This window comes from Phyllobates terribilis, unplaced genomic scaffold, assembly GCF_046119375.1.
Source record: "Phyllobates terribilis strain yellow unplaced genomic scaffold, ASM4611937v1 Scaffold_340__1_contigs__length_2048258, whole genome shotgun sequence".
NCBI classification, from domain to species: Eukaryota; Metazoa; Chordata; class Amphibia; order Anura; family Dendrobatidae; genus Phyllobates; species Phyllobates terribilis.
In genome coordinates this window covers 1533669-1555314 of record NW_027363100.1, presented here as the reverse complement: position 1 = coordinate 1555314, position 21646 = coordinate 1533669, and positions in this window count along the sequence as shown.

Below are 21646 nucleotides of genomic sequence, written 5' to 3'. Positions count from 1 at the left end.
TTCAGCTGCTTGTTGTCATTTTGAGAAAATCACCGTTTTGTTTTATCTGCTGCAGATCTAGCAGCTCTCTGAATGCTGCGCTCTGTATAGCCCCACCCACACCACCGATTGGCAGCTTTCTGCCCATGCTCAGTGTACACAGAAATCTACTGATCAGTGATGGGGGTGGGGTCCTACAGAACTTACTAGTCATCTAGTGATAATTACCTTCTGACAAATCAATGATTTTATCAAAACAACACTAAGCAGCCCAGTAAGTGACACATTACTGGAATCAGTGCCTCTAACCCTACATTATGCTGCTCTCAGATTAGGTGGCAAAAACCTGATGACAGATTCCCTTTAAAGGAGCTGTAAAGACAAAAAAGTTTGTATTAAAAAAAATACAAGCCATTTGTTAAATTAACTTTTTTTCATTGTTAATTCACATTAGACTGTATCTTCAACACTTTTGTCAGCAGGTCTTATTACAGACTCTGAATAGGGCAGCTCTCTCCCTCTCCCTCAGCAGAAAGTCACAGCATGGTTAAAAAACGGGATCTTTTATGATTTTCTCATAATAAATAAAAAAGGACATGCAAGTCCTCCAAACTATTTTCCGTTTCTCTATAGGGAAGGTCCTAAATCTTTCTTGCTCTTTAGTTGATCACATGTCAAAAATGCAAAGCATTTACTATGAACTCGCCTAAAAAAATATACACTTGGAGAGTAATATCATCATCTACATGTAAATATTCCTTGACTCTAAGGGCTCGCTCACACTGTCGTATAACACGGCCGAATGCTATGTGATGTTTTATCGGATAGGACTCGGCCCTATGTTATACTATGGGACAGTGCGATTATTGGCATGAGAAAATAATCTCATTCGATATTCGGACCATGTGCACCCATACAAGTCTATGGGTGCACGTAAAACATTGGACTGCACTCGGATGTCATCCAAGTGCAGTCCGATGAACACTCACAGAGACTATGGAGAAGATGGAGAAATTAAGTTCTCCATCTTCTCCATATCTGTGCTGCGAGAGAATCGGATCACACTCAGTTGAAGCTCTGACAGAGTTTGAGCCCAGTGTCATTAGCATAATTGGCCCTATTCTCTTGCATGAGAGAATATATGGCTTAGTGAGTGGACCCTAAAACTGAATAGCAGTGACGGACAGGCACCTCACAAGCGGGATCCATGTAGCTCTCAGATGTTATGTAGGTAGGGCTTCATTCCACGGGGTAGGGCTTAATTTCAAGGTATATAAAAAAAATGGACTTCAAATAAAAATTAAATGAACACAAAAAGCACTAATTGAATTATTTTTTTCGTATTCATGTTTGCAGCCCCTTTAAAAACCCTTTGAGGACCAAGGCACATATATGTTCCATAGTTTTAAACTGGAAAAAAACTTGATTGAATAAAATTTAAGGTCCTCAAAGGTTTAAGTAGGTCATAAATTCATATGAATACTTGCTCATACAATTGCACATGCCAAAAGATGAAGAAGAACAGAATCAAAAATATGACATTAAGTGGAGCACTTACAGGTATTCAAGGTGAAAGAGACCAGCAAAGGCATCGTCTCGAATGACAGTAAATGAGTTAGAATTCAGCAAGCTGAAAATGAAGACAGCAGGTTAGAAGCGAACCAGACTTTATGGTGCTCAGAATTAGTCAAGCAGAATTTATTGACTGCTCTTGCAAAGCACTGAGACTCCCGCTGTGTATAGATGGCGCCGTGCGGCCTCCCGCTGTGTATAGATGGCGCCGTGCGGCCTCCCGCTGTGTATAGATGGCGCCGTGCGGCCTCCCGCTGTGTATAGATGGCACCGTATAGATGGCTACGTGCGGCCTCCTGCTGAGTACACGTGTATAGATGGCTACGTGCGGCCTCCTGCTGAGTATAGATGCCGCACGGCGCTCCCCCCAGAGACAGCAGGAGGCCGCACAGCGCCATCTATACTCAGCGGGAGACCGCACGTAGCCATCTATACACAGCAGGAGGCCGCACGGCGACATCTATACTCAGCGGGGGGCCGCACGTAGCCATCTATACACAGCGGGGGGCGCACTTAGCCATCTATACACAGCAGGAGGCCGCACGGCGACATCTATACTCAGCGGGGGGCCGCACATAGCTATCTATACACAGCGGGGGGCGCACATAGCCATCTATACACAGCAGGAGGCCGCACGGCGACATCTATACTCAGCGGGGGGCCGCACATAGCTATCTATACACAGCGGGGGGCGCACGTAGCCATCTATACACAGCGGGGGGCCGCACGGCGCCGTCTATAAACAGCGGGGGGGCGCACGTAGCCATCTATACACAGCGGGGAGCCGCACGTAGCCATCTATACACAGCAGGAGGCCGCACGGAGCCCCCCCAGAGACATCAGGAGGCCGCACGGCGCCAACTATACTCAGCAGTAGGCCGCATGCAGTCATACACACACACAAACATATACAGACACGCATAAACACATTTGAAACACAAAAATACATACAAACAGACATCACACAATGAAATCTGCCCACACAAACACACACACAAACAGACAGACATCACACACACACACCTGCCCACACACACACACACCTGCCCACACACACACACCTGCCCACACACACACACCTGCCCACACACACATTTGTGTGTGTGTATGTATAGTGTGTGTGTGTGTGTATAATGTGTGTGTATGTGTAGTGTGTGTGTATGTATAGTGTGTGTGTGTGTGTGTGCATAATGTGTGTGTATGTATAGTGTGTGTGTGTATAATGTGTGTGTATGTATAGTGTGTGTGTATGTATAGTGTGTGTGTGTGTGTGTAGTGTGTGTGTATGTATAGTGTGTGTGTATTTTTTTTTAAGTTAAAAACAAGTAAAATGCTTGTGGCATCAATATCAAGACTCCAGATATAAGGGCCTATTCACACTGAATTTTGCAATGCATTCATCTCCTCTTTCCAGGCTTCTATCTAAATCCCTGAAAAATGGCATTCAGATGTGCCTTGACATAGCCATTGATTTGAACAAAGGCAAACCGAGGCTAAAGTCTGAATCTTTAGGCTCCATTTTCTCTGCTTTCAGATGTCTCATTTCAGACAGCACAATCCTGAATTTCAGGGATTCAGTTGTAAGCCTTGTGTAAAGACCTGAATGCAGCGCTGAATGTAGTGTGAATAGGTCCTTACATCCTACACCACCTCAGGGGATTGTTGTTATGGAGTATTGCCCCTGGGTGGCCGCAGTTATGACCACCACCAGGGCTCGCGGTCACCCACCATAACTTTGGTATTCTGGGGAGCTGGTATAATGAATATCTGAGAAGAGCCCTAGAGAAGCAAGAACATTGGACAACCAAGAGGTGGTGGCCTCAAGTCAGGTGTAGTGTTCAACAGGGCAAGACTTTCTAACCTGCCCCCCCCCCCCCACACACACACATATACACACACCTGCCCACACAGACACACACACACACACACACACACACACACACACACCTGCCCACACACACACACACACACATATACACACACACACACACACACACCTGCCCACACACACACACACATATACACACACACACAGCTGCCCACACAGACACAGACACACACACAACCTGCCCACACAGACACACACACACATCTGCCCACACAGACACACACACACACCTGCCCCCCCCCACACACACATACACCTGCCCACACACATACACACCTGCCCACACACACACACACCTGCCCACACAAACACACCTGCCCACACACAAACACACCTGCCCACACACACACACCTGCCCACACACACACACATACACACACCTGCCCACACACACACACATACACACCTGCCCACACACACACACAAACACCTGCCCACACACACACACACCTGCCCACACACACACACACACATACACACACCTGCCCACACACATACACACCTGCCCACACACACAAACACCTGCCCACACACACACACACCTGCCCACACACACACACACCTGCCCACACACACACACACACACACACTGGGGAAAATAAATATTTGATCCCCTGCTGTTTTTCTAAGTTTGCCCACTGACAAAGACATGAACAGTCTATAATTTTAAGGGTAATTTTAACATTGAGAGATAGAATATCCCTGCCCAAAAAAATCAAGAAAATCACATTGTATAAATTAGATAATTTTTTTTGCATTTTGCAGTGAGAAATAAGTATTTCATCCCCTACAAACCATTATGAGTTCTGGCTGCTACAGACCAGTTAGACGCTCCTAATCAACTCGTTACCTGCAGTAAAGACAGCTGTCTTACATAGTCACCTGTATAAAAGACTCTTGTCCACAGACTCCATTAATCAGTCAGACTCTAACCTCTACCACATGGGCAAGACCAAAGAGCTTTCTAAGGATGTCGGGGACAAGATCATAGACCTGCACAAAGCTGGAATGGGCTACAAAACCATAAGTAAGACGCTGGGTGAGGAGGAGACAACTGTTGGTGCAATTGTAAGAAAATGAAAGAAATACAAAATGACTGTCAATCGACATCGATCGGGGCACCATGCAAAATCTCACCTCGTGGGGTATCCTTGATCATGAGGAAGGTGAGAGATCAGTCTAAAACTACACGGGGGGAACTTGCTAATGATCTCCAGGCAGCTGGGACCACAGTCACCAAGCAAACCATTGGTAACACATTACGCTTTAAAGGTTAAAAATCCTGCAGTGCCCGCGAGGTCCCCCTGCTCAAGAAGGCACATGTGCAGGCCCATCTGAAGTTTGGCAATGAATACCTGGATGATTCTGTGAGTTATTGGGAGAAGGTGCTGTGGTCAGATGAGACAAAAATTGAGCTCTTTAGCATTAACTCAATTGGCCGTGTTTGGAGGAAGAAGAAGGAAGTACAACCCTAAGAACATTGTTCCAACCGTGAAGCATGGTGGGGGAAACATACTTTGGGGGTGCTTTTCTGCAAAGGGGACATGACGACTGCACCGTATTGAAGGGAAGATGGATGGCGTCATGTATCGCGAGATTTTGGCCAACAACCTCCTTCCCTCAGTAAGAGCATTGAAGATGGGTCGTGGCTAGGTCTTTCCAGCAAGGCAATGACCCAAAACATACAGCCAAAGCAACAAAGGAGTGGATCATAAAGAACTACAGTAAGGTCATGGAGTGGCCTAGCCAGTCTCCAGGCCTTAATCCCATAGAAAACTTATGGAGGGAATTAAAGCTCCGATTTGCCAAGCGACAGCCTTAAAATCTTAATGATTTAGAGATGATCTGCAAAGAGGAGTGGAGCAAAATTCCTCCCGACATGTGCACAACCCTCATCATCAGCTACAAACAACGTCTGACTGCTGTGCTGCCAACATGTGTTTTACCACCAAGTATTAAGTGTTGTTTTCCAGAGGGATCAAATACTTATTTCTCACTGCAAAATGCAGAAAAATCATCTAATTTATACAATGTGATTTTCTTCATTTTTTTTTGGATATTCTATCTTCTATCTCTCAATGTTAAAATTAACCTACCCTTAAAATTATAGACTGTTCCTGTCTTTGTCAGTGGGCAAACTAAGAAAGACAGCAGGGGATCAAATAATTATTTCCCCCACTGTGTATATAATTATATATACAGTTATATGAAAAAGTTTGGGCACCCCTATTAATCTTAAGCTTAATGCTTTCTTAAAATTGGTGTTTTTGCAACAGCTATTTCAGTTTGATCTATGTAATAACTGTTGGACACAGTAATGTTTCTGCCTTGAAATGAGGTTTATTGTACAGAAAATGTGCAATCCGCATTATACAGGAAGAGGAGGTGAGCTGTGATATCACCTATTGTGAATGGTGGATCCTGTGTTATCTACTGTATATAGAGGTGTTATCAGTCATTGTACAGGAGGAGGTGAGCTGTGATCTCACCTATTGTGAATGGTGGATCCTGTGTTATCTACTATATATAGAGGTGTTATCATTCATTGTACAGGAGGAGGAGGTGAGCTGTGATATCACCTATTGTGAATGGTGGATCCTGTGTTATCTACTGTATATAGAGGTGTTATCAGTCATTGTACAGGAGGAGGTGAGCTGTGATCTCACCTATTGTGAATGGTGGATCCTGTGTTATCTACTGTATATAGAGGTGTTATCATTCATTGTACAGGAGGAGGAGGTGAGCTGTGATAGCACCTATTGTGAATGGTGGATCCCGTGTTACCTACTGTATATAGAGGTGTTATCAGTCATTGTACAGGAGGAGAAGGAGGTGAGCTGTGATCTCACCTATTGTGAATAGAGGATCCTGTGTTATCTACTGTATATAGAGGTGTCATCAGTCATTGTACAGGAGGAGGAGGAGGTGAGCTGTGATCTCACCTATTGTGAATGGTGGATCCCCTGTGTCATCTACTGTATATAGAGGTGTTATCATTCATTGTACAGGAGGAGGAGGAGGTGAGCTGTGATCTCACCTATTGTGAATGGTGGATCCTGTGTTATCTACTGTATATAGAGGTGTTATCAGTCATTGTACAGCATGAGGAGGTGAGCTGTGATATCACCTATTGTGAATGGTGGATCCTGTGTTATCTACTGTATATAGAGGTGTTATCAGTCATTATACAGGAGGAGGAGGTGAGCTGTGATATCACCTATTGTGAATGGTTGGTCCCCTGTGTCATCTACTGTACATAGGGGTGTTTTCAGTCATTGTACAGGAGGAGGAGAAGGAGGTGAGCTGTGATCTCACCTATTGTGAATAGAGGATCCTGTGTTATCTACTGTATATAGAGGTGTTACCAGTCATTGAACAGGAGGAGGAGGAGGTGAGCTGTAATACCACCTATTGTGAATGGTGGATCCTGTGTTATCTACTGTATATAGAGGTGTTATCATTCATTGTACAGGAAGAGGTGAGCTGTGATCTCACCTATTGTGAATGGTGGACCCTGTGTTATCTACTGTATATAGAGGTGTTACCAGTCATTGAACAGGAGGAGGAGGAGGTGAGCTGTAATACCACCTATTGTGAATGGTGGATCCTGTGTTATCTACTGTATATAGAGGTGTTATCAGTCATTGTACATGAGGAGGAGTAGGTGAGCTGTGATATCACCTATTGTGAATGGTGGATCCTGTGTTACCTACTGTATATAGAGGTTATCAGTCATTGTACAGGAGGAGGAGGAGGTGAGCTGTGATCTCACCTATTGTGAATGGTGGATCCTGTGTTACCTACTGTATATAGAGGTGTTATCAGTTATTGTACAGGAGGAGGAGGTGAGCTGTGATCTCACCTATTGTTAATGGTGGATCCTGTGTAATCTACTGTATATATAGTTATCATTCATTGTACAGGCGGCGTAGATGAGCTGTGATCTCACCTATTGTGAATGGTGGATCCTGTGTTATCTACTGTATATAGAGGTGTTATCAGTCATTGTACAGGAGGAGGAGGAGGAGGAGAGCTGTGACATCACCTATTGTGAATGGTGGGTCCCCTGTGTCATCTGCTATATATAGAGGTGTTATCAGTCATTGTACAGCATGAGGAGGTGAGCTGTGATATCACCTATTGTGAATGGTGGGTCCTGTGTTATCTACTATATATAGAGGTGTTATCAGTCATTGTACAGGAGGAGGAGGAGGAGGAGAGCTGTGACATCACCTATTGTGAATGGTGGGTCCCCTGTGTCATCTGCTATATATAGAGGTGTTATCAGTCATTGTACAGCATGAGGAGGTGAGCTGTGATATCACCTATTGTGAATGGTGGATCCTGTGTTATCTACTGTATATAGAGGTGTTATCAGTCATTGTACAGGAGGAGGAGGTGAGCTGTGATATTTCCTTTTGTGAATGGTGGATCCTGTGTTATCTACTGTATATAGAGGTGTTATCATTCATTGTACAGGAAGAGGTGAGCTGTGATCTCGCCTATTGTGAATGGTGGATCCTGTGTTACCTACTGTATATAGAGGTGTTATCAGTTATTATACAGGGGGAGAAGGTGAGCTGTAATACCACCTATTGTGAATGGTGGGTCCCCTTTGTTATGTACTGTATATAGAGGTGTTATCCGTCATTGTATAGGAGGAGGAGGTGAGCTGTAATACCACCTATTGTGAATGGTGGAACCTGTGTTATCTACTGTATATAGAGGTGTCATCAGTCCTTGTACAGGAGGAGGAGGTGAGCTGTGATATCACCTATTGTGAATGGAGGATCCTGTGTTATCTACTGTATAAAAAGGTGTTATCAGTCATTGTACAGGAGGAGGAGGTGAGCTGTGATATCACCTATTGTGAATGGTGGATCCTGTGTTACCTACTGTATATAGAGGTGTTATCAGTCATTATACAGGGGGATGAGGTGAGCTGTGATACCACCTATTGTGAATGATGGGTCCCCTTTGTTATCTACTGTATAAAGAGGTGTTATCAGTCATTGTACAGGAGGAGGAGGAGGTGAGCTGTGATCTCACCTATTGTGAATGGAGGATCCTGTGTAATCTACTGTATATAGAGGTTTCATCAGTCATTGTACAGGAGGAGGAGGAGGTGAGCTGTGACATCACCTATTGTGAATGGAGGGTCCCCTGTGTCATCTACTGTATATAGAGGTGTTATCAGTCATTGTAGAGCATGAGGAGGTGTGCTGTGATATCACCTTTTGTGGATTGTGGATCCTGTGTTATCTACTGTATATAGAGGTGTTATCAGTAATTGTACAGTTGGAGAGGTGAGCTGTGACATCACCTATTGTGAATGGTGTGTTCCCTGTGTCATCTACTGTATATAGAGGTGATATCAGTCATTGTACAGGAGTTGGAGGAGGTGAGCTGTGATATCACCTATTGTGAAAGGTGGATCCTGTGTTATCTACTGTATAAAGAGGTGATATCAGTCATTGTAAAGGAGGAGGAGGTGAGCTGTGATCTCACCTATTGTGAATAGTGGATCCTGTGTTATCTACTGTACATAGAGGTGTTATCAGTCATTGTACAGGAGGAGGAGGAGGTGAGCTGTGATATCACCTATTGTGAATGGTGGATCCTGTGTAATCTACTGTATATAGAGGTGTTATCGTTCATTGTACAGGAGGAGGAGGTGATCTGTGATATCGCCTATTGTGAATGGTGGGTCTCCTGTGTTACCTACTGTATATAGAGGTGTTATCAGTCATTGTACAGGAGGAGGAGGGGGTGAGCTGTGATCTTACCGATTGTGAATGGTGGATCCTGTGTAATCTAATGTATATAGAGGTGTTATCATTCATTGTACAGGAGGAGGAGGTGAGCTGTGACATCACCTATTGTGAATGGTGGATCCTGTGTTATCTACTGTATATAGAGGTGTTATCAGTCCTTGTAGAGGAGGAGGAGGAGGTGAGCTGTGATGTCACCTATTGTGAATGGTGGATCCTGTGTAATCTACTGTATATAGAGGTGTTATCAGTCATTGTACAGGAGGAGGAGGTGAGCTGTGATGTCACCTATTGTGAATGGTGGATCCTGTGTTATCTACTATATATAGAGGTGTTATCAGTCATTGTACAGGAGGAGGAGGAGATGAGCTGTGATCTCACTTATTGTGAATGGTGGATCCTGTGTAATCTACTGTATATAGAGTTGTTATCATTCATTGTACAGGAGGGGGAGGTGAGCTGTGATCTCACTTATTGTGAATGGTGGATCCTGTGTAATCTACTGTATATAGAGGTGTTATCGTTCATTGTACAGGAGCCGGAGGTGAGTTGTGATATCACCTATTGTGAATGGTGGATCCTGTGTAATCTACTGTATATAGAGGTGTTATCGTTCATTGTACAGGAGGAGGAGGTGATCTGTGATATCGCCTATTGTGAATGGTGGGTCTCCTGTGTTACCTACTGTATATAGAGGTGTTATCAGTCATTGTACAGGAGGAGGAGGAGGTGAGCTGTGACATCACCTATTTTGAATGGTGGGTCCTCTGTGTCATCTACTATATATAGACGTGTTATCAGTCATTGTACAGGAGGAGGAGATGAGCTGTGATCTCACTTATTGTGAATGGTGGATCCTGTGTAATCTACTGTATATAGAGGTGTTAATAGTCATTGTACAGGAGGAGGAGGAGGTGAGCTGTGATATCACCTATTGTGAATGGTGGATCCTGTGTTATCTACTGTATATAGAGGTGTTATCAGTCATTGTACAGGGGAGAAGGTGAGCTGTAATACCACCTATTGTGAATGGTGGGTCCCCTGTGTTATCTACTGTATATAGAGGTGTTATCATTCATTGTACAGGAAGAGGTGAGCTGTGATCTCGCCTATTGTGAATGGTGTATCCTGTTTTATCTACTGTATATAGAGGTGTTATCAGTCATTGTACAGAGGAGGAGGTGATCTGTGATCTCACCTATTGTGAATGGTGGATTCTGTGTAATCTACTGTATATAGAGGTGTTATCATTCATTGTACAGGAGGAGGAGGTGATCTGTGATATCGCCTATTGTGAATGGTGGATCCTGTGTTACCTACTGTTTATAGAGGTTTCATCAGTCATTGTACAGGAGGAGGAGGAGGTGAGCTGTGACATCACCTATTGTGAATGGAGGATCCTGTGTTACCTGCGGTACATAGATTTGTTATCAATCATTATACAGGAAGAGGAGGTGAGCTGTGATATCACCTATTGTGAATGGTGGGTCCTCTGTGTTATCTACTGTATATAGAGGTGTTATTAGTCATTGTACAGGAGGAGGAATGGGTGAGCTGTGATCTCACCTATTGTGAATGTTGGATCCTATGTTATCAGTCATTGTACAGGAGGAGGAGGAGGTGAGCTGTGATATCGCCTATTGTGAATGGTGGATCCTGTGTTAACTACTGTATATAGAGGTGTTATCAGTCATTGTACAGGAGGAGGAGTAGGTGAGCTGTGATATCACCTATTGTGAATCCTGTGTTACCTACTGTATATAGATGTGTTATCAGTCATTATACAGGGGGAGAAGGTGAGCTGTAATACCACCTATTGTGAATGGTGGGTCCCCTTTGTTATGTACTGTATATAGAGGTGTTATCTGTCATTGTATAGGAGGAGGAGGTTAGCTGTGATATCACTTATTGTGAATGGTGGATCCTGTGTTACCTACTGTATATAGAGGTGTTATCAGTCATTATACAGGAGGAGGAGGTGAGCTGTGATATCACCTATTGTGAATGTTTGGTCCCCTGTGTTAACTACTGTATATAGATGTGTTATCAGTCATTGTACAGGAGGAGGTGAGCTGTGATGACACTTATTGTGAATGGTGGATCCTGTGTTATCTACTGTATATAGAGGTGTTATCAGTCATTGTACAGGAGGAGAAGGTGAGCTGTGATATCACCTATTGTGAATGGTGGATCCTGTGCTATCTACTGTATATAGATGTGTTATCAGTCATTGTATAGGAGGAGGAGGGGGTGAGCTGTGATCTCACCTATTGTGAATGGTGGATCCTGTGTTATCTACTGTATATAGAGGTGTTATCAGTCATTATACAGGATGAGGAGGTGAGCTGTGATATCACCTATTGTGAATGGTGGGTCCCCTGTGTTATCTACTGTATATAGAGGTGTTATCAGTCATTGTACAGGAGCAGGTGAGGTGTTATCAGTCATTGTACAGTAGGAGGTGAGCTGTGATATCACCTATTGTGAATGGTGGGTCCCCTGTGTTATCTACTGTATATAGAGGTGTTATCAGTCATTGTACAGGAGGAGGAGGTGAGCTGTGATCTCACCTATTGTGAGTGGTGGATCCTGTGTTATCTACTGTATATAGAGGTGTTATCAGTCATTGTACAGGAGGAGGAGGGGGTGAGCTGTGATCTCACCTATTGTGAATGGTGGATACTGTGTTACCTACTGTATATAGAGGTGTTATCAGTCATTGTACAGGAGGAGGAGGTGAGCTGTAATATCACCTATCGCCACGGAAGACTATCGCTGGGGGTTGTAGTCTTCAGTGGCGGTGACCCGGTCCGTGCCCAGGGCTTTCAAACCAGTGGCAGTCTTAGTGTAATAATAAGTGTCCGACTACGCTACCCGTGGATTGCGGTCAGTGGAGACCGCCGCTGTGCCGCAGACTGCTGATGTTGTATGCGCAGCCAAGTATGGGATAACTCCCCACGGGAGAAGCATTGCCTCAGGGCAGCTAGTGTGGATGATGGGAGTGATGGTGTGAGCGTCCCAGTACTAATGGTGCTGGTGCAGCGATGAAACACAGAGACGTGTGGTTGCAGTTTCCAATGCTTTACTCACAGTTCTTTACTGGTCCTAGTCACGTCTGTACCGGCGGTGACTGCCCAAGCCGTGCTGCGTCCACCAGGCAAGGGGCTCGACCAACTCCCAGGCAATTCCAGAGCGTGGCACAGGGCTCCCTTCTCTTTCTTGCTCTGGCCGTCCCCACCAGTGACCCACCTTTGTCCAGCTTCCTCGGGCCTTCTCTTGGCGAAACCTCTCTCCGGTTTCCCTGACCTTATGTGGTATGCTTTCCTGGTGGATGTAGTGAGGGGTCGCACCAAGATGTGGTCACAACCTTCGGTCTTTGGCTGAGGAATTTGTTGCCTCCACCAATTTGGGTTCCGGTACCCTGCTCTGCCAACCCTTCACCCGCACTCTCCTGGGCCTATGGGGTCCCTTCTTCTCTGGTGTCTCTGAGCCTCTCTTAATGTGCTGTTCCTTGTTTCCTTTCTGTTCCAGTTCCTTGCTGTTTCTGTTCCTCTCCTCTGGCTCTGGCCTCCACTCCAGGCCGGCCTCGTGGAGCTGGGCCCAGACTGAGCCACAGCTCCCTGTCAGCCCTCTCTGGCTGAACTCTCCTTCTCTCTTCTCCTCCTGACTGGACTGAACTGACTACTCTAAGATGGTGCCCACCTTATATACCTCCCTCTATGTGTGAGCCCAGGTGACTAGCAACCAATGGGCTCCTACCTATGCCCAGAGAGCCACCCCTATCTGCTCCTACACCACTGGGTTTTCCTCCCCCTCCCCACTCCAGCCAGGGACATGGTCAGTTGTGCCTACATATATATATAAATGGGAGCCCCGTAGAGCTGTCCCTCGGAAATGGGGTGTGTGTGGTGTATGCAGCTTACTGAGTCCTGGTCCACACTCCATCCTTACCCGGGAGTGGAATATCACACCTCTGGGTCGAGGTGCAATACCCCTGTAGCAGCCGAGCCCTCAGGGTGCTACACATGTATGACCGGCCGCTCTGTTAACTCCTCCTGGCGGAGGCAGGGTGCATGTATGACCGGCCGCTCTGTTAACTCCTCCTGGCGGTGGTCTTCTGGCTACAGGAATACTGAGGCCGCCAGTGGTGGTATCCGCTGCATAGGTTATGATTGATCTCATCTCTTCCAATCATCATGTAATTCACCAGATTTTTAATATACCGTATATACTCGAGTATAAGCCGAGTTTTTCAGCACATTTTTTGTTCTGATAAAGCCCCTCTCGGCTTATACTCTGGTATATACTCGAGTATATAGAAATTCTGGTGGTGGATAGTGCTGGGGGAGGTTGCGACGGTGGAGGAGCGGGGCACACGCAGTAGCCGCTGCTGCAGCTACCACGTGTGCCCGCGCTAAAGAGAAATTAATATTCCCTCTTCTCCACTCCCATGGGCGTGGAGAAGAATGAATATTCATTCTCTTTAGTAGCGGACACAGAGAAGCTTTGAGCCGCAGTTCCTGCTGACAGTGCCCGCTACTAAAGAGAGTGCATATTCACTCTTCTCCACGCCCATAGTCCCGGGGTGGAGAGGAGTAAATGTGCCAGCAGCTCAGCGTCTGAGAGCGCATGGCAGTGACGTCATGCGCTGCTCAGATGCTGACATGAGCTGCTGCAGCAGAAAAGGACGCAGAGCAGAGGTGAGGAAGGAAGGTGAGTATAAGGGTATGTGCACATGGGCGTTATTGGCAGCGCTTTGAACGCAGCATACTTTATGCTGCGTCCAAAGCGCTGCACGCTGGTAAATCCGCATGTGTTCATTGAGCCATGCGGATTCACCGCATCCTATACATTGCACTGATAGAATTTCTCTTGCGGAGACTAGTGTCTCCGCAAGAGAAATTGACATACTGAGGTCTGGGAAGACGCGCCGCATGTCCGTGTCTGCGGGTGAGCCGCAGGTGTATGGAGACGCATAGTGGGCATGGGATCTGTATAAATCCCATCCACTATTCTATAACATCTGGCATCTGCGGATTGCACGCAGCGCAAGTGCGCAGCGTACAATCCGCAGCAATTACTGATCGTGTGCACGTACCTTCAGTGTTTGATTATTTTTTTGTGTGTGCAGTAATGCGGCCATGCATACCAGGATTGGGGAATGAGGGGGTCCATACATACCAGGATTGGGGATGGGAAGGCCATACATACCAGGATTGGGTATGAGGAGGCCATGCATACCAGGATTGGGGATGGGGGGCATACAAACCCGGATTGGGGGATGAGGGGGCCCACACATACCAGGATTGGGGATGGGGGTGCCATGCATACCAGGATTGGGGATGAGGAGGCCATGCATACCAGGATTGGGGATGAGGGGACCATACATACCAGGATTAGACATGAGGGTGCCATGCATACGAGGATTGGGGATGGGAGGGCATGCATACCAGGATTGGGGGATGAGGGGTACCGTACATACCAGGATTGGGGGATGAGGGGTGCCATACATACCTGGATTGGGGGATGAGGGCTGCCATGCATACCTGGATTGGGGATGAGGGCTGCCATGCATACCTGGATTGGGGATGAGGGCTGCCATGCATACCAGGATTGGGGATGAGGGGGCCATGTATACCAGGATTAGGGATGAGGGGGCCATGTACAACAGAATTGGGGATGAGGGTGCCATGCGTACCAGGATTGGGGATGAGGGGGCCATGCGTACCAGGATTGGGGATGAGGGGGCCATGCGTACCAGGATTGGGGATGAGGGGGCCATGCGTACCAGGATTGGGAATGAGGGGGCCATGCGTACCAGGATTGGGGATGAGGGGGCCATGCGTACCAGGATTGGGGATGAGGGGGCCATGCGTACCAGGATTGGGGATGAGGGGGCCATGCGTACCAGGATTGGGGATGAGGGAGCCATGCACAACAGAATTAGGGATGAGGGGTCCATGCATACCAGGATTGGGGATGAGGGGGCCATGCGTACCAGGATGGGGAAATTTACCAGTAGCTGCTGCATTTCCCAAATTAGGGTTTATACTCAAGTCAATAAGTTTTCCCAGTTTTTTGTGGTAAAATTAGGTGCCTTGGCTTATACTCGAGCATATACGGTAATTTATATTTCTATTTTTTCAGCGTTTTCAGATCTCTGCTTGCCATCAATGAATGAGAATATTCTTAATTACATCGCGAGGCATAAAATCTGTACAGCATATTGCGTAGACCCCAGTTAGTAAATGATTAGCGGTGAGAGGAATCCGGTCTGTGTAACAAACATGGTCCCATTCACTGAAAGCAAGCCGAGATATTGAAATCACTAATAATTCAGTTACTTTTTTGTTTTCCTCTTTTTCCAGCGCTCAGATTTTGAATGATCAGATGGTTATACTGAATGCATACGGGGGTCCGCAAGAAACGCCATCACTTGAGCCCCCCAAACCTGTCCCGGCGATCTGCGAGAAAGCCCCTTCCGCCTCCGCCAGGGACACCGTCCACTCATTCTCCGCGTACACGAGGATGAAGCCGGACTGGGCTCTGAAGTGAGTGAGACCGCGGTGCGCGGCACTGGGCGCGGGGGGTTCTGTAACCTCATCATACACTTTGTATCCAAGATCTCTGCTTTCTGTCACTGAATAGGAACATTTCACTTTCCATTAAGGTACTGAAAACCTGTGCAGCCCCGACACTTCTCACAGCTGAGGTTTTGCCTCTATATCATGTAACTTTAGGTGACACCAGCCACGGGCGATGGGCTTCCTGCCGCCGTGGTCGGTGTCTTTTGATAAAATCTCTTTTCCCCATACAGATGTCTTGACGACAACAACTGGGATGTGCATCAAGCAAAGAAAGTGTTTCATCACCTGAAGGTAAATGGTTTTATTAAGCAACCTACTTGCTGACTGTCTCCAGTGACCTGAAGCCGGCACCTGCAGTGTATCTGAAGGTCTTTGCATGTGTCCTGTGGAGGTGTTTAGAGGTTCAGTGCTGCCCTCTATTGGCCACAGCTGATTACAGCTGCAAAGATCAGTTCTTGTTCTATGGAATCACTGTACATACAATATCTGGAGAAAAGTATGTGCCCCCTCCACATTCACCTCCAGGGAGCTCTCACCTCCCATCTTACACCCATAGACATTAATATGGAGTCGCTCCTCCACAGATAGAACGGCTTCTGCTCTTCTGGGAAGGATTTCTATAAGATTTTGGAGGCATTGGTGGGAATTGTTACCCCTTCATCCAGAAGACATCACACCGCAACGGGACCAGATGTTACACCGGGGGACGATGGGGTCGGAAGTTATGCATGGGGGGCGATGGCACTGAATGTTATGCACAGCGGGGGGAAGGGCCAGACGTTATGCATCGGGGGTCGATGGGACCGGACGTTATGCACAGGAGGAGCAATGGGGCTGGATGTTATACACCAGGAAGGGGGGGATGGGACCGGACATGATACATCCGGGGAGGGGACGAAATGGGGCAGGACATTATACACCGGGGGGGCAAGATGGTGCCAGACGTTATGCACCGGGGGGGATGGTGGGGCCAGGTATTATTCTAGCTCACAGCTGGGGGTTCAGGGCTGGAGACCCCTCTATAATATCTATAAGCACTAATACGGTATATAGAGAGCAGTCGTCTTGATAAGAGAATCCATTTAATGTTTATCTCCATATAAATGGAGAACCCCTTTAAGAGCGCTCACCCCCTGACTGTATAAAGGGGTAAATGATGCTTCTGTCTGGTCTCCAGGTTTACACGTATGATTTGGTTTTCCTTTATTATCGGTTTCCCTTTACAGAGTCGGGGTGCCATTCCTCCGGAGGCCTTTGAAGTGAAGGCGCTGGCGGCCGCCATGTCTGGATAAGGTGTGCGAGGACGAGTCTCCGCTGATCCGACTTCTGGTTACACGGAGGAGATTCCTGATTTCTTTTGTCCTTCTGTTCATGTCCTCGTGTTTCTTGTCTGTTGTTCGGGGTCTTGTGGTACAAATGGTAAAATGTGGCCTCATTCCTGTCCTGTAGACGGCACCAAAGGTTTCTGCAGAGAATCTGCAGCGTTCTGTTACTGCTGCTCTGTGAGAAGGAAACTGTGCGATGTGGACGGAGGAAATATTGTTTCTTGTATTATAGGGTTTTATGGCTTCACTTTTGTATAAAACATCCATTAAAGGAAGCGTTCTGTTACTAGATGTTATATTGTGTGACTCCACCGCGCCCACGACTCACGCTCTACACCCGTCCTCACTATTGTGTGACTCCACCGCACCCACGACTCACGCTCTACACCCGTCCTCACTATTGTGTGTTACCACCGCACCCACGACTCACGATCTACACCCGTCCTCACTATTGTGTGACTCCACCGCGCCCACGACTCACGATCTACACCCGTCCTCACTATTGTGTGACTCCACCGCGCCCACGACTCACGATCTACACCCGTCCTCACTATTGTGTGACTCCACCGCACCCACGACTCACGATCTACACCCGTCCTCACTATTGTGTGTTACCACCGCGCCTACGACTCACGATCTACACCCGTCCTCGCTATTGTGTGACTCCACCGCACCCACGACTCACGATCTACACCCGTCCTCACTATTGTGTGTTACCACCGCGCCCACGACTCACGATCTACACCCGTTCTCACTATTGTGTGTTACCACCGCGCCCACGACTCACGATCTACACCCGTCCTCACTATTGTGTGACTCTACCGCGCCCACGACTCACGATCTACACCCATCCTCACTATTGTGTGAATCCACCGCGCCCACGACTCACGATCTACACCCGTCCACACTATTGTGTGAATCCACCGCGCCCACGACTCACGCTCTACACCCGTCCTCACTATTGTGTGAATCCACCGCGCCCACGACTCACGATCTACACCCGTCCACACTATTGTGTGAATCCACCGCGCCCACGATCTACACCCGTCCTCACTATTGTGTGAATCCACCACGCCCACCACTCACGCCCTACACCCGTCCTCACTACTGTGACACTACTGCGCCCACGACTCACGATCTACACCCGTCCTCACTATTGTATTACCACCGCACCCACGACTCACAATCTACACCCGTCCTCACTATTGTGTGTTACCACCGCGTCCATGACTCGCGCTCTACACCCGTCCTCACTATTGTGTGTTACCACCACATCCACGACTCACGATCTACACCCGTCCTCACTATTGTATGATACCACCGCGCCCACGACTCACGCTCTACACCCGTCCTCACTATTGTGTTACCACCGCGTCCACGACTCATGATCTACACCCATCCTCACTATTGTGTACCACCATGTCCACGCCTCACGATCTACACCCGTCCTCACTATTGTGATACCACCGCGTCCACGACTCACGCTCTACACCCGTCCTCACTATTGTATGATACCATCGGGTCCACGACTCACGATCTACACCCGTCCTCACTATTGTGTGTTACCACCGCGTCCACGACTCACGATCTACACCCGTCCTCACTATTGTGTGTTACCACCGCGCCCACGACCTCACGATCTACACCCGTTCTCACTATTGTGTGTTACCACCGTGCCCACGACTCACGATCTACACCCGTCCTCACTATTGTGATACCACCATGTCCACGACTCACGCTCTACACCCGTCCTCACTATTGTGTGATACCACCGCGTCCACGACTCACGCTCTACACCCGTCCTCACTATTGTATGATACCACCGGGTCCACGACTCACGATCTACACCCGTTCTCACTATTGTGTGTTACCACTGCGCTCACGATCTACACCCGTCCTCACTATTGTGTGTTACCACCGCGCCCACGACTCACGATCTACACCCGTCCTCACTATTGTGATACCACCGGGTCCACGACTCACGATCTACACCCGTCCTCACTATTGTGTGTTACCTCCGCGTCCATGACTCACGCTCTACACCCGTCCTCACTATTGTATGATACCACCGCGCCCACGACTCACGATCTACACCCGTCCTCACTATTGTATGATACCACCGCATCCACGACTGACGATCTACACCCGTCCTCACTATTGTGTGACTCCACCGCGCCCACGACTCACGCTCTACACCCGTCCTCACTATTGTGTGTTACCACCACATCCACGACTCACGATCTACACCCGTCCTCACTATTGTATGATACCACCGCGCCCACGACTCACGCTCTACACCCGTCCTCACTATTGTGTGTTACCACCGCGTGCACGACTCATGATCTACACCCGTCCTCACTATTGTGTACCACCATGTCCACGCCTCACGATCTACACCCGTCCTCACTATTGTGATACCACCGCGTCCACGACTCACGCTCTACACCCGTCCTCACTATTGTATGATACCATTGGGTCCACGACTCACGATCTACACCCGTCCTCATTATTGTGTGTTACCACCGCGTCCACGACTCACGATCTACACCCGTCCTCACTATTGTGTTACCACCGCGCCCACGACTCACGATCTACACCCGTCCTCACTATTGTGTTACCACCGCGCCCACGACACACGATCTACACCCGTCCTCACTATTGTGATACCACCATGTCCACGACTCGCGCTCTACACCCGTCCTCACTATTGTGTGTTACCACCCCGTCCACGACTCATGATCTACACCCGTCCTCACTATTGTGACACTACCGCGTGCACGACTCACGATCTACACCTGTCCTCACTATTGTGTGTTACCACCGCGTCCACGACTCACGATCTACAATCATCCTCACTATTGTGATACCACCGTGTCCACGACTCACGATCTACACCCGTCCTCACTATTGTGTTACCACCATGTCCACGCCTCACGCTCTACACCCGTCCTCACTATTGTGATACCACCGTGTCCACGACTCACGCTCTACACCCGTCCTCACTATTGTGATACCACCGTGTCCACGACTCACGCTCTACACCCGTCCTCACTATTGTGATACCACCGCGTCCACGACTCACGCTCTACACCCATCCTCACTATTGTGATACCACCGCGTCCACGACTCACGATCTACACTCGTCCTCACTATTGTGATACCATCGCGTCCACGACTCACGATCTACACCCGTCCTCACTATTGTGATACCGCGTCCACGACTCACGCTCTACACTCGTCCTCACTATTGTGATACCACCGCGTCCACGACTCACGATCTACACTCGTCCTTACTATTGTGGTACCACCGCGTCCACGACTCACGATCTACACTCGTCCTCACTATTGTGATACCACCGTGTCCACGACTCACGATCTACACCCGTCCTCACTATTGTGATACCACCGCGTCTACGACTCACGATCTACACCCGTCCTCACTATTGTGACACTACCGCGTCCACGACTCACGCTCTACACCCGTGCTCACTATTGTGATACCACCGTGTCCACGACTCACTATCTACACGTGCATTTCGTATGGAGGAAATAGTTTCTTGAATTATAGGGTTTTAAGGCTTCAGAGCGAATGTTCACTTTTGTATAAAACATCCATTAAAGGTTCTGTTACTAGATGTGATTATATTGTGTGACAAAACAGAGTCCACGCCTCACGCTCTACACCCGTCCTAACTATTGTGTTTCCACCATGTCCATGCCTCACGCTCTACACCCGTCCTCACTATTGTGCTACCACCATGTCCATGCCTCACGCTCTACACCCGTCCTCACTATTGTGCTACCACCATGTCCACGCCTCACGCTCTACACCCGTCCTCACTATTGTGCTACCACCATGTCCATGCCTCACGCTCTACACCCGTCCTCACTATTGTGCTACCACCATGTCCACACCTCACGCTCTACACCCGTCCTCACTATTGTGATTATCATGTCCATGCCTCACGCTCTACACCCTTCCTCACTATTGTGCTACCACCATGTCCACGCCTCACGCCCTACACCCGTCCTCACTATTGTGTTACCACCATGTCCACCCCTCACGCTCTACACCCGTCATCACTATTGTGATACCACCATGTCCACGCCTCACGCTCTACACCCGTCCTCACTATTGTGATACCACAATGTCCCCGCCTCACGCTCTACACCCGTCCTCACTATTGTGATACCACCATGTCCACGCCTTACGCTCTACACCCGTCCTCACTATTGTGATACCACCATGTCCACGCCTCACGCTCTACACCTGTCCTCACTATTGTGTTACCACCATGCCCACGCCTCACGCTCTACAGCCGTCATCACTATTGTGATACCACCATGTCCACGCCTCACGCTCTACACCTGTCCTCACTATTGTGTTACCACCATGTCCACGCCTCACGCTCTACAGCCGTCCTCACTATTGTGATACCACCATGTCCACGCCTCACGCTCTACACCCGTCCTCACTATTCTGATACTACCATGTCCATGCCCCACGCTCTACACCCGTCCTCA